General features: G+C 38.1%; 1 non-coding gene across 1 annotated transcript; it reads right to left on the bottom strand.

The window, feature by feature from the left end:
- Positions 1-10232: 10232 nt before the first annotated feature.
- Positions 10233-10339, bottom strand: LOC148934047 (small nucleolar RNA R71). Its single transcript, XR_016134795.1, has one exon. It is a non-coding gene; the product is annotated as a small nucleolar RNA R71 (small nucleolar RNA).
- Positions 10340-14550: the final 4211 nt, after the last annotated feature.

Here is a 14550-nt window from a genome sequence, read left to right on the forward strand (position 1 = left end):
TTATTTTTTTTATTTTTTGAATGTCGTTTGCAAATATTGCACAATATTGCACAGTGTTAGCCAAAAATGGCGACGCGCGCTAAAACAAATGCACGAAAACAAGTAAAAAAATTAGTTTTTTTTTCAAGTAAAAATGAATGGTCACGAGAAAGAAGAAGATGACGAATTGTTCTCAGAGCATGAAGAGAGTGAAATCTTCTTCTAGATTGTTAGTTAGAATGTGAGAGATTTTTAAGTCAAAGACAACAATATTGGTTTATTGAATTTGTACGATGCAATGTGGAGTAAATGAATGATAACGCGTATTAATTTTCTTTAATGAAAGAGTATAAAAGAACGAAATATTTGTGTGGCCTCATTCAAGAAAAAGTTACTCTCCCTTTGACTAATATAATCATTAAGTAATTTCTAACATTCTCAGCAATGCACCTCTGATCTGGAGGTGCATTGCCGGAAATTGGAAGCCTTTAATTTCTCCGGAGATACATATTCCTCCACTCTTCTTCTCGTCATATCCTTACCTTAAATGGGACGCTTACCTTTTCCAAACTCATCACTATATTTAGGAATGATGGAGGTTTTAATCAGGGTCAGCCCAAGACGGCTTGACTGGGATGAACTCTCTGCACTTCCTTCCTACAAATCATAAAAGGCAATTAAAATATACACTTTGGCTAATAATATTATTTATATTTCTTGTACTATTATAAGCCCAACAAAAATTAAAACAAACGTGATCGATATATTTGATCAAGTATTGCACAAGATTGCGCAGTGCTAGGCAAAAATGCACTAAAACAAATGCACCAAAAAAAAGTAAAAAATTAGTTTTTATTTTTCAAGTAAAAATGAATGGAGAGAATAAAGAAGAAGATGAAGAAGATAGAACCTGGTGTGGTGGTTGTTGGTGGTTGTTCTCAAGAGACTGAAATTCTCTTCTAGATTGTTAGTTAAGATGTGAGAGAATTTTAAGTTAAAGACAACAATATTTGCTTGTTGAATTTGTACAATGCAATGTGGAGTAAATGAATGAAAACATGTATTAATTTTCTTTAAAGAAAAGAGTATAAAAGACAGAAATATTTGTGTGACCTCATTCAAGAAAAAGTAACTCTCCCTTAGACTAATATCATCATTAGTTAATTTCTAACATTGCAAGCAATGCACTTCTAATCTGGAGGTGCATTGCCTGGAAATTGGAGGCCTGTAATTTCTCCGGAGATACATATTCCTCCACTCTTCTTCTCGGCATATCCGTACTTGAAACGAGAAGATTCCCTTTTTTCAAACTCACCACCATATTTAGGAATGATGATGTTTTACTCAAGGTCAGCCCAAGACGGCTTGACTGGGATGAACTCTCTACACTTCCTTCCTACAAATCATATATTTCAATTAAAATTATACACTTTGGCTTATAATCTTGTTTTTATTTCTTGTACTATTATAAGCCTGACAAAAATTAAAACAAACGTGATCGATATCTTTTATCAGCTGTAGCATTGAACGCGGACCATTAACTTTTGCAAGTGTTAAAGTATAAAGGGAAAAAAAGGAATAATAGGAATGTATGATTGGGAAAAGACATTATTTTTTTTATTTTTTGAATGTCGTTTGCAAATATTGCACAATATTGCACAGTGTTAGCCAAAAATGGCGACGCGCGCTAAAACAAATGCACGAAAACAAGTAAAAAAATGAGTTTTTTTTTCAAGTAAAAATGAATGGTCACGAGAAAGAAGAAGATGACGAATTGTTCTCAGAGCATGAAGAGAGTGAAATCTTCTTCTAGATTGTTAGTTAGAATGTGAGAGATTTTTAAGTCAAAGACAACAATATTGGTTTATTGAATTTGTACGATGCAATGTGGAGTAAATGAATGATAACGCGTATTAATTTTCTTTAATGAAAGAGTATAAAAGAACGAAATATTTGTGTGGCCTCATTCAAGAAAAAGTTACTCTCCCTTTGACTAATATAATCATTAAGTAATTTCTAACATTCTCAGCAATGCACCTCTGATCTGGAGGTGCATTGCCGGAAATTGGAAGCCTTTAATTTCTCCGAAGATACATATTCCTCCACTCTTCTTCTCGGCATATCCTTACCTTAAATGGGACGCTTACCTTTTCCAAACTCATCACTATATTTAGGAATGATGGAGGTTTTAATCAGGGTCAGCCCAAGACGGCCTGACTGTGATGAACTCTCTGCACTTCCTTCCTACAAATCATAAAAGGCAATTAAAATATACACTTTGGCTAATAATATTATTTATATTTCTTGTACTATTATAAGCCCAACAAAAATTAAAACAAACGTGATCGATATATTTGATCAAGTATTGCACAAGATTGCGCAGTGCTAGGCAAAAATGCACTAAAACAAATGCACCAAAAAAAAGTAAAAAATTAGTTTTTATTTTTCAAGTAAAAATGAATGGAGAGAATAAAGAAGAAGATGAAGAAGATAGAACCTGGTGTGGTGGTTGTTGGTGGTTGTTCTCAAGAGACTGAAATTCTCTTCTAGATTGTTAGTTAAGATGTGAGAGAATTTTAAGTTAAAGACAACAATATTTGCTTGTTGAATTTGTACAATGCAATGTGGAGTAAATGAATGAAAACATGTATTAATTTTCTTTAAAGAAAAGAGTATAAAAGACAGAAATATTTGTGTGACCTCATTCAAGAAAAAGTAACTCTCCCTTAGACTAATATCATCATTAGTTAATTTCTAACATTGCAAGCAATGCACTTCTAATCTGGAGGTGCATTGCCTGGAAATTGGAGGCCTGTAATTTCTCCGGAGATACATATTCCTCCACTCTTCTTCTCGGCATATCCGTACTTGAAACGAGAAGATTCCCTTTTTTCAAACTCACCACCATATTTAGGAATGATGATGTTTTACTCAAGGTCAGCCCAAGACGGCTTGACTGGGATGAACTCTCTACACTTCCTTCCTACAAATCATATATTTCAATTAAAATTATACACTTTGGCTTATAATCTTGTTTTTATTTCTTGTACTATTATAAGCCTGACAAAAATTAAAACAAACGTGATCGATATCTTTTATCAGGTGTAGCATTGAACGCGGACCATTAACTTTTGCAAGTGTTAAAGTATAAAGGGAAAAAAAGGAATAATAGGAATGTATGATTGGGAAAAGACATTATTTTTTTTATTTTTTGAATGTCGTTTGCAAATATTGCACAATATTGCACAGTGTTAGCCAAAAATGGCGACGCGCGCTAAAACAAATGCACGAAAACAAGTAAAAAAATTAGTTTTTTTTTCAAGTAAAAATGAATGGTCACGAGAAAGAAGAAGATGACGAATTGTTCTCAGAGCATGAAGAGAGTGAAATCTTCTTCTAGATTGTTAGTTAGAATGTGAGAGATTTTTAAGTCAAAGACAACAATATTGGTTTATTGAATTTGTACGATGCAATGTGGAGTAAATGAATGATAACGCGTATTAATTTTCTTTAATGAAAGAGTATAAAAGAACGAAATATTTGTGTGGCCTCATTCAAGAAAAAGTTACTCTCCCTTTGACTAATATAATCATTAAGTAATTTCTAACATTCTCAGCAATGCACCTCTGATCTGGAGGTGCATTGCCGGAAATTGGAAGCCTTTAATTTCTCCGGAGATACATATTCCTCCACTCTTCTTCTCGGCATATCCTTACCTTAAATGGGACGCTTACCTTTTCCAAACTCATCACTATATTTAGGAATGATGGAGGTTTTAATCAGGGTCAGCCCAAGACGGCTTGACTGGGATGAACTCTCTGCACTTCCTTCCTACAAATCATAAAAGGCAATTAAAATATACACTTTGGCTAATAATATTATTTATATTTCTTGTACTATTATAAGCCCAACAAAAATTAAAACAAACGTGATCGATATATTTGATCAAGTATTGCACAAGATTGCGCAGTGCTAGGCAAAAATGCACTAAAACAAATGCACCAAAAAAAAGTAAAAAATTAGTTTTTATTTTTCAAGTAAAAATGAATGGAGAGAATAAAGAAGAAGATGAAGAAGATAGAACCTGGTGTGGTGGTTGTTGGTGGTTGTTCTCAAGAGACTGAAATTCTCTTCTAGATTGTTAGTTAAGATGTGAGAGAATTTTAAGTTAAAGACAACAATATTTGCTTGTTGAATTTGTACAATGCAATGTGGAGTAAATGAATGAAAACATGTATTAATTTTCTTTAAAGAAAAGAGTATAAAAGACAGAAATATTTGTGTGACCTCATTCAAGAAAAAGTAACTCTCCCTTAGACTAATATCATCATTAGTTAATTTCTAACATTGCAAGCAATGCACTTCTAATCTGGAGGTGCATTGCCTGGAAATTGGAGGCCTGTAATTTCTCCGGAGATACATATTCCTCCACTCTTCTTCTCGGCATATCCGTACTTGAAACAAGAAGATTCCCTTTTTTCAAACTCACCACCATATTTAGGAATGATGATGTTTTACTCAAGGTCAGCCCAAGACGGCTTGACTGGGATGAACTCTCTACACTTCCTTCCTACAAATCATATATTTCAATTAAAATTATTCACTTTGGCTTATAATCTTGTTTTTATTTCTTGAACTATTATAAGCCTGACAAAAATTAAAACAAACGTGATCGATATCTTTTATCAGGTGTAGCATTGAACGCGGACCATTAACTTTTGCAAGTGTTAAAGTATAAAGGGAAAAAAAGGAATAATAAGAATGTATGGTTGGGAAAAGACATTATTTTTTTTATTTTTCGAATGTCGTTTGCAAATATTGCACAATATTGCACAGTGTTAGCCAAAAATGGCGACGCGCGCTAAAACAAATGCACGAAAACAAGTAAAAAAATGAGTTTTTTTTTCAAGTAAAAATGAATGGACACGAGAAAGAAAAAGATGACGAATTGTTCTTAGAGCATGAAGAGAGTGAAATCTTCTTCTAGATTGTTAGTTAGAATGTGAGAGATTTTTAAGTCAAAGACAACAATATTGGTTTATTGAATTTATACGATGCAATGTGGAGTAAATGAATGATAACGCGTATTAATTTTCTTTAATGAAAGAGTATAAAAGAACGAAATATTTGTGTGGCTTCATTCAAGAAAAAGTTACTCTCCCTTTGACTAATATAATCATTAATTAATTTCTAACATTCTCAGCAATGCACCTCTGATCTGGTGGTGCATTGCCGACGGAGATACATATTCCTCCACTCTTCTTCTCGGCATATCCTTACCTTAAATGGGACGCTTACCTTTTTCAAACTCATCACTATATTTAGGAATGATGGAGGTTTTACTCAGGGTCAGCCCAAGACGGCTTGACTGGGATGAACTCTCTGCACTTCCTTCCTACAAATCATAAAAGGCAATTAAAATATACACTTTGGCTAATAATATTATTTATATTTGTTGTACTATTATAAGCCCGACAAAAATTAAAACAAACGTGATCGATATATTTGATCAAGTATTGCACAAGATTGCGCAGTGCGAGGCAAAAATGCACTAAAACAAAAGCACCAAAAAAAAGTAAAAAATTAGTTTTTATTTTTCAAGTAAAAATGAATGGAGAGAATAAAGAAGAAGATGAAGAAGGCAGAACCTGGTGGTTGTTGGTGGTTGTTCTCAAGAGACTGAAATTCTCTTCTAGATTGTTTGTTAGGACGTGAGAGAACTTTAAGTTAAAGGCAACAATATTTGCTTGTTGAACTTGTACAATGCAATGTGGAGTAAATGAATGAAAACATGTATTAATTTTCTTTAAAGAAAAGAGTATAAAAGACAGAAATATTTGTGTGACCTCATTCAAGAAAAAGTAACTCTCCCTTAGACTAATATCATTATTAGTTAATTTCTAACATTGTAAGCAATGCACTTCTAATCTGGAGGTGCAGTGCCTGGAAATTGGAGGCCTTTAATTTCTCCGGAGATACATATTCCTCCACTCTTCTTCTCGGCATATCCGTACTTGAAACGAGAAGATTCCCTTTTTTCAAACTCACCACCATATTTAGGAATGATGATGTTTTACTCAAGGTCAGCCCAAGACGGCTTGACTGGGATGAACTCTCTACACTTCCTTCCTACAAATCATAAATTTCAATTAAAATTATACACTTTGGCTTATAATCTTGTTTTTATTTCTTGTACTATTATAAGCCTGACAAAAATTAAAACAAACTTGATCGATATCTTTTATCAGGTGTAGCATTGAACGCGGACCATTAACTTTTGCAAGTGTTAAAGTATAAAGGGAAAAAAAGGAATAATAGGAATGTATGGTTGGGAAAAGACATTATTTTTTTTATTTTTCGAATGTCGTTTGCAAATATTGCACTATATTGCACAGTGTTAGCCAAAAATGGCGACGCGCGCTAAAACAAATGCACGAAAACAAGTAAAAAAATGAGTTTTTTTTTCAAGTAAAAATGAATGGACACTAGAAAGAAGAAGATGACGAATTGTTCTCAGAGCTTGAAGAGAGTGAAATCTTCTTCTAGATTGTTAGTTAGAATGTGAGAGATTTTTAAGTCAAAGACAACAATATTGGTTTATTGAATTTGTACGATGCAATGTGGAGTAAATGAATGATAACGCGTATTAATTTTCTTTAATGAAAGAGTATAAAAGAACGAAATATTTGTGTGGCCTCATTCAAGAAAAAGTTACTCTCCCTTTGACTAATATAATCATTAATTAATTTCTAACATTCTCAGCAATGCACCTCTGATCTGGAGGTGCATTGCCGGGAAATTGGAAGCCTTTAATTTCTCCGGAGGTACATATTCCACCACTCTTCTTCTCGGTATATCCTTACCTTAAATGGGACGCTTACCTTTTTCAAACTCATTACTATATATGGAATGATGGAGGTTTTACTCAGGGTCAGCCCAAGACGGCTTGACTGGGATGAACTCTCTGCACTTCCTTCCTACAAATTATAAAAGGCAATTAAAATATACACTTTGGCTAATAATATTATTTATATTTTTTGTACTATTATAAGCCTGACAAAAATTAAAACAAACGTGATCGATATATTTGATCAAGTATTGCACAAGATTGCGCAGTGCGAGACAAAAATGCACTAAAACAAATGCACCAAAAAAAAGTAAAAAATTAGTTTTTATTTTTCAAGTAAAAATGAATGGAGAGAATAAAGAAAAAGATGAAGAAGATACATATTCATCCACTCTTCTTCTCGGCATATCCTTACCTTAAATGGAACGCTTACCTTTTTCAAACTCATCACTATATTTAGGAATGATGGAGGTTTTACTCAGGGTCAGCCCAAGACGGCTTGACTGGGATGAACTCTCTGCACTTCCTTCCTACAAATCATAAACGGCAATTAAAATATACACTTTGGCTAATAATATTATTTATATTTCTTGTACTATTATAAGCCCGACAAAAATTAAAACAAACGTGATCGATATATTTGATCAAGTATTGCACAAGATTGCGCAGTGCGAGGCAAAAATGCACTAAAACAAATGCACCAAAAAAAAGTAAAAAATTAGTTTTTATTTTTCAAGTAAAAATGAATGGAGAGAATAAAGAAGAAGATGAAGAAGATAGAACCTGGTGTGGTGGTTGTTGGTGGTTGTTCTCAAGAGACTGAAATTCTCTTCTAGATTGTTAGTTAGGAGTGAGAGAATTTTAACTTAAAGACAACAATATTTGCTTGTTGAATTTGTACAATGCAATGTGGAGTAAATGAATGAAAACATGTATTAATTTTCTTTAAAGAAAAGAGTATAAAAGACAGAAATATTTGTGTGACCTCATTCAAGAAAAAGTAATTCTCCCTTAGACTAATATCATCATTAGTTAATTTCTAACATTGCAAGCAATGCACTTCTAATCTGGAGGTGCATTGCCTGGAAATTGGAGGCCTTTTATTTCTCCGGAGATACATATTCCTCCACTCTTCTTCTCGGCATATCCGTACTTGAAACGAGAATATTCCCTTTTTTCGAACTCACCACCATATTTAGGAATGATGATGTTTTACTCAAGGTCAGCCCAAGACGTCTTGACTGGGATGAACTCTCTACACTTCCTTCCTACAAATCATAAATTTCAATTAAAATTATACACTTTGGCTTATAATCTTGTTTTTATTTCTTGTACTATTATAAGCCTGACAAAAATTAAAACAAACGTGATCGATATCTTTTATCAGGTGTAGCATTGAACGCGGACCATTAACTTTTGCAAGTGTTAAAGTATAAAGGGAAAAAAAGGAATAATAGGAATGTATGGTTGGGAAAAGACATTATTTTTTTTATTTTTCGAATGTTGTTTGCAAATATTGCACTATATTGCACAGTGTTAGCCAAAAATGGCGACGCGCACTAAAACAAATGCACGAAAACAAGTAAAAAAATGAGTTTTTTTTTTTCAAGTAAAAATGAATTGACACGAGAAAGAAGAAGATGACGAATTGTTCTCAGAGCATGAAGAGAGTGAAATCTTCTTCTAGATTGTTAGTTAGAATGTGAGAGATTTTTAAGTCAAAGACAACAATATTGGTTTATTGAATTTGTACGATGCAATGTGGAGTAAATGAATGATAACGCGTATTAATTTTCGTTAATGAAAGAGTATAAAAGAACGAAATATTTGTGTGGCCTCATTCAAGAAAAAGTTACTCTCCCTTTGACTAATATAATCATTAATTAATTTCTAACATTCTCAACAATGCACCTCTGATCTAGAGGTGCATTGCCGGGAAATTGGAAGCCTTTAATTTCTCCGGAGGTACATATTCCTCCACTCTTCTTCTCGGTATATCCTTACCTTAAATGGGACGCTTACCTTTTTCAAACTCATTACTATATATGGAATGATGGAGGTTTTACTCAGGGTCAGCCCAAGACGGCTTGACTGGGATGAACTCTCTGCACTTCCTTCCTACAAATCATAAAAGGCAATTAAAATATACACTTTGGATTCAATACAACTTGCTTCATAACTGTGACAGAGTTCTAGCGAGTTAGATCCCTTAGTAGACACTACAGTTAGCTTCCTTTAAAACGGCACTGTTAATTGAGAGCGGGGACTTTTCAAGGGTCTTAGGAGCTTTTTGGAGTTACGTGTTAGGATTGACAACCCTAATGTTAGTAATCAACGTTTGTATCGCATGAGCATAAGCTAGGTGACTCGTCCTTTCAAAGTATTAACTGTGCTAGGGTATTGTAGTTTGGAATTTGTATAACCATAAAAGTGAAAGCACATCCCTGGAATTCCCCTTATCTCTATACTTTTCTCTCCGTGATTTGCTTGCATTTAGTTGTTTACTGTTTTTAATATTTACTGTTTTCAAAAGTTTCCAAAAATTCTTGTTTCTCCAGGTAGTAATTGAATTCTAGTAGAAGATAGACACTTTGTGTACATCTTCCCCGTGTACGATACCCGGTACTAACCTTTTGCTATACTATACCTACTCTGTATACTTGTAGGTATTTATAGTGCAAATAAAAAGTGCATCAAGTTTTTGGCGCCGTCGCCGGGGAAGACAATTCACTTTGGAGTGATATCTTCAAACGGATAATTTTACTACTTTGGATTTTTATTGCTTTTTGTTTTAATTTTTTTTTTTTTTTTTTTTGTTTTCGAGTCTTGCAGGTTTTGTATGCGAACGCGTTCTGGGAAGTACATCTTAGAGCCGCTTGATTTAGAACTTGAAAGAACTCGTAGAATAATAAGAAGTGAAAAAGGATCAGGAACAATGGGTGACCGAACAGATATTGAGAAGCTGCAGGAGATGGTGAAGTTGCTGATGGATGAGAGAGATGCGGAGAGAGCAGCCCGAGAAGCCATGGAAAAGAAGAACAGAGAAACATTACCCGTGATGAACATGTTCAATCATGGGAATATGATCACTTTTCCTAACGGCCCTCGTATTGATGCTAACAATTTTGAGTTACGCATGCCCCTTATCCAAAGGGTCGAGCAAACTCCTTTTGCAGGTAGGGCGACTGAAGACGCTAACCGCCATCTCTCCAAATTCGTGGAAATCGCAAACACTCTGAAATTAAATGGTGTCGACGACGATGCCATACGGGTAAGACTTTTTCCATTCTCATTGATTGATTCTGCTAAGGAGTGGTTTGAGTGTATGCCACCAGAAAAGGTCTCCACATGGAAGGACATCGTAGCTACCTTCCTCGACAAATACTACCCACCAGGCACTATTTTGAAGCTCAAAAGTGAGATCTTTCAGTTCACACAAGGCCATGACGAGCCCCTCTATGAGGCATTTGCTCGTTTCAAAGCTCTTCTTCGAAAGTGCCCAAACCATGGTTTTTCCATAGACCATCAGGTAGGAATCCTCTATAATGGATTTAATGAAAAAATATGTGCTATGCTTGATTCAGGGGCAAATGGAGGATTTCTAAGAAAGACAGGAGAGGATGCCATGGCGGTGATCGAGGAGTTCGCCACCAACAATCGGGGGTGGTCGAAGGAAAGGCATGCCACGAGAAGAGTAGCAGCCATAGAAGAGGCCGAAGAAAGTTCTTTTGCTAAGGAGTTAGCAGAACTTAGAGTCAGGATTGATCAAATGGACATCTCGAGGAAGGAAGATCCAATTCCGGCAACTTCCATAGTGGCGGTCAAGGCACCCGAAACTGCCATATCAACTGTGGAAGAAATCAACTACGTGCAAGGAGGCGGTCCTAGAAACTACAATAACAATTATCGCCCTAATCAGGGGGGCGGTAATTTCAATAATTATAATGGGAACCGTCCGCACCCAAATCTTTCTTATTCTAACAATAATTACTTGCAACCCCCTACAGGATTTAATGTTAGCAAAGGAGGAGTGGTTGAGCCGATGAAGAAGGAAGACAAATATGAACAAGGAATCACGAAGATTTTGGAGGTAATTACGCAAGATAGGAAGATTAATGACACCAAGTTCGGAGTGGTCGAAGCAAGGATAAACAACCTCGAGCAAGGAATGAACACAATCTCGGCAGCTGTAACCAATATTACCACTCAAATGGAGCAAATTCAGAAGAAGTTAGATGAGGATAGAGCAAAGGCAGCAGCAAGAGTGGATGATATTAACAAGAAGTGGGTGGCAAAGCAGAAATCTAGGGACTGCCCAGTCGCCGGCGGACCGCCGCACACCCCGCAGCGGCCCGCCACTGAGACGGCAGAGTCAACCACGCAGGACTGCCCAGTCACCGGCGGACCGCCGCACACCCCGCAGCGGCAGAATCGTCCACTAAGCAAGAGCTTGTGCGGCACAACGGGATTGTACTCCCTTTTCAGCCAAAGAGGAAGTTCAAGCTTGAAGAGCAGTTCAAGCAATTCCTTAACATGTTTTGCAAAGTCCATACTAACATTCCACTTGTTGAATCGTTGCAGGAGATACCAAAGTATGCGAAGCTACTAAGGGAGGCGGTAATGAGGAAAAAAAAGCCGACTAAAGCCGACCTTAAGCTACCGCATCATTGCAGCGAGATCATCCAAAAGGAAAGGGCAGTGAAGCAAAGAGATCCGGGCCAGTTCATCATTAGGTGCCGAATTAGAGAAGGGAAGGTTGACAAAGCACTGTGCGACTTAGGATCGTCCATCAATCTCATGCCACTGAAGTACTACGAAAAGCTCAACATCGGGCCACTCAAATCTTCAGATGTAACACTCAGGTTGGCCGATAACTCGTCCATCAAGACTGTAGGTATGATTGAGGATGTCTTAGTTAAAGTTGATGATTTTATTTTTCCTGCCGACTTTATTGTGCTTGACATGAAAGTAGACAAGAACGTCCCTCTAATCTTAGGGAGAGATTTTCTTGCCACTTGCAAAGCTTTGATTGATGTAGGTCGTGGCGAGATCACAATCAGTGATAATCATGGTCAATCCACCTATAAGATCGAGAGCGAGATGCTAAAGTTTGAGGAGGCAAAGCGGGCAAAAATGGAACAACAGTGCAGAGCAGTCATGGCTACCGACTTGACCAAGTCCAAAGATCCCTTTGAAGCGGAGGATCCTTCTACCTTCACTATCTACATTGTCAAAGAGGTAAGACACTCTTCTAAAAAGGGAGATGCTAATTCTTCTACATCTGCTCCACAGAAGAAGAAACAGAAGAGAAAGAAAACACCCAAAGAGGACCCCGAGATATACGTCATCAAAACGAAAGAGGGGAAGTACAAGTGGTGGAAGAAGCTAGGGACCAAATTGCTCCCTATGCCAATTTTCAACACTCGAGTTATTGATCCGCCCAACTAGTGGGCCACTTCAAGTCGAGCTAACGACTTTAACAAAAGCGCTTATTGGGAGGCAACCCAATTCTCTTTTACTTTTTTTTATTTACTCGTTTTTTTTTATGTTCTGTTAAAAAGAAAAAAAAAAAAAAAAAAAAAAAAACCAAAAAAAAAATAATAATTTGGTGGCGGTCGCCATACGTGTGTTAACATGTGCAGGAAGGATCGGGCCTAGGGCAGGCTTAGGGCGGGCCAGAGTAACCGCTGCACGGGCCGTGTGGCGGCCCACCACGAGAGACGCGGCGGTCGCCACACGCAGTCCAGAGACGGGATTGCCACCATAAAAGGATAATGGGATCAAAAGGGAAACCGAAGAATGCAAAGAACTTTGGCATTAGCCTTGCCACGGAAGAGCAAAAGGCTATGTGGAAGACAGTGTCGGCCCGAGAAACGGCACCTTCTAGATATCCCCACGATTTCCCTCTCCAAACTTTGGGGATCATGGAGGATTTTTGGAAGTTGTGCGACGTGGGTGATGGGAATGGCCTCGTCTACATGTTCCAAAGGAAGTGGCCATCGTTTCTAAAGTATACTCTCGAGTTCCTCAACTCGCTAAAGGTTACTAAGGATCGCCGCCAAAATTTTCCACTTAGCATCGATTTCCGCCTAGGGAACCGTTGGCACTCGCTCACCATGGAAGAGCTTAGTGGGATCTTCCATTGCTTCGACCCCAACCCCGAAGAGGACAATGAATATGAATTTTCCGAGGTTTGGGGGGCGATGACAAATGAGCAAGAGCATGCAGCGGGCTATGCCAAGTCTTCATCAATTCGCAACCCCGTCTTGAGGTACCTCCATCGTGCTATGACTCAGCTTATGTTTGCTCGTATCGATGGGGGAAGTGTCTCCCAAACGGAGCTCAACGTGATGTGGTGCCTACTCAACAAGAAGGGAATCGATTATGGGACCCTCTTTACTTACTATGTGGATAGGATCACGAAGAAAGACGGGGGCGTCATTTGTTGTGGGGGATTGATTACGGCAATTGGCGAACATTTGGGGGTCTCTTTTGCCGGTATGACGGAGGATGGTGGAGAAAAGTTTATCACTTATGAGGTGCTATTTTCGGTGGGGCTTTTGAAGACCGATCATTGGGGTCAAGGGTATTTTATGCAAGTAGCGGGGGATCACTTTCCCGTTCCACTCCCGCAATTGACCAAGGTCGATGTTTGGGCAAACCAAGCCAATTGGAAGCTCGACACACCCGCCCACCGGAGAGCTATCGAGGCTAACCCCGTCAATGGGGAATTTAGAAAGAGGAACATTCCCTCTCGCATTCCTCAATTTGAGCCCGATGAGGATTCCGCATTTGATGCCATTGATAACTATGAAGAAGGCGCGGAGCATTCACAAGCTCAAAGGAGTGAAGCACCGCCACCAACGCAATCTCAACCACGACGAGAAGAGGAAGAAGAAGAAGAGGAAGTGGAAGGACATCGCCGCCGGACAAGAGCGAACCGCCGCCGCGGGAGGCCAAATCCGGAAGAGGAGTTTTAAGTCAACACCTCCGCCCAATTAGGAGAAATTTTCTCCTATATGCAAAACATGTCCAATGCTTGGGACAATCGATGGGCGGAGCAACAAGCGGAGAATGCCTACAACCGCCAAGGGTGGACGGCTCAAGGTGATTGGCGCACGGCGGAGCAAGAATTTTGGGAGCAACAACGTTTGGAAGACGTTCATCGGCGTCAACATTATGAAGAGCTCCGAAGGATGGCCACCGAAGCTAGAGAGGAACGAGAGACAATGAGGAGTGATATCACGTACCTCGTTGGAGCTTTCGAGGATCTTAGCGCCCGTTTTCCTCCACCTCCTCAAGATTGAATGAGCATTTGTACTATATTTTTGGATATTTTTGAGACGATTTATTTCCTTGTTTTAACAATTTTTGCTTTAATTTTTAGTATTTTTGGTTTTGGTTTAATTTTGTGCTTTGCAAAAATTTTCGCAGGTTCTGACCTCTCCGTGGCGACCGCCGCAAGCTCTGCAGCGGTCCGCCACCTGGACGCTGGAAAGCATCTTTGACGTGCGGCGACCGCCGAACAGGTGCGGCGGACCGCCACCTGGGCACAATTTTCCAGCGCGATTTTTCGAAATTCTTCGAATTTTCGCCCCGCTCAACCTCTACGCGAAATTTTTCAGGGTACGGTTTTTTTCAGTAGTATACTCACGTCCCTACCGACTCTACAAACTTATTTTACACTTTGTTGTAAATAAGTTTGGGGGGATGAGGTGGTGGAC

This window comes from Salvia hispanica, chromosome 1, assembly GCF_029641045.1.
Source record: "Salvia hispanica isolate PSC_SH4W2 chromosome 1, Shi_PSC_v1, whole genome shotgun sequence".
Taxonomy (NCBI): Eukaryota; Viridiplantae; Streptophyta; class Magnoliopsida; order Lamiales; family Lamiaceae; genus Salvia; species Salvia hispanica.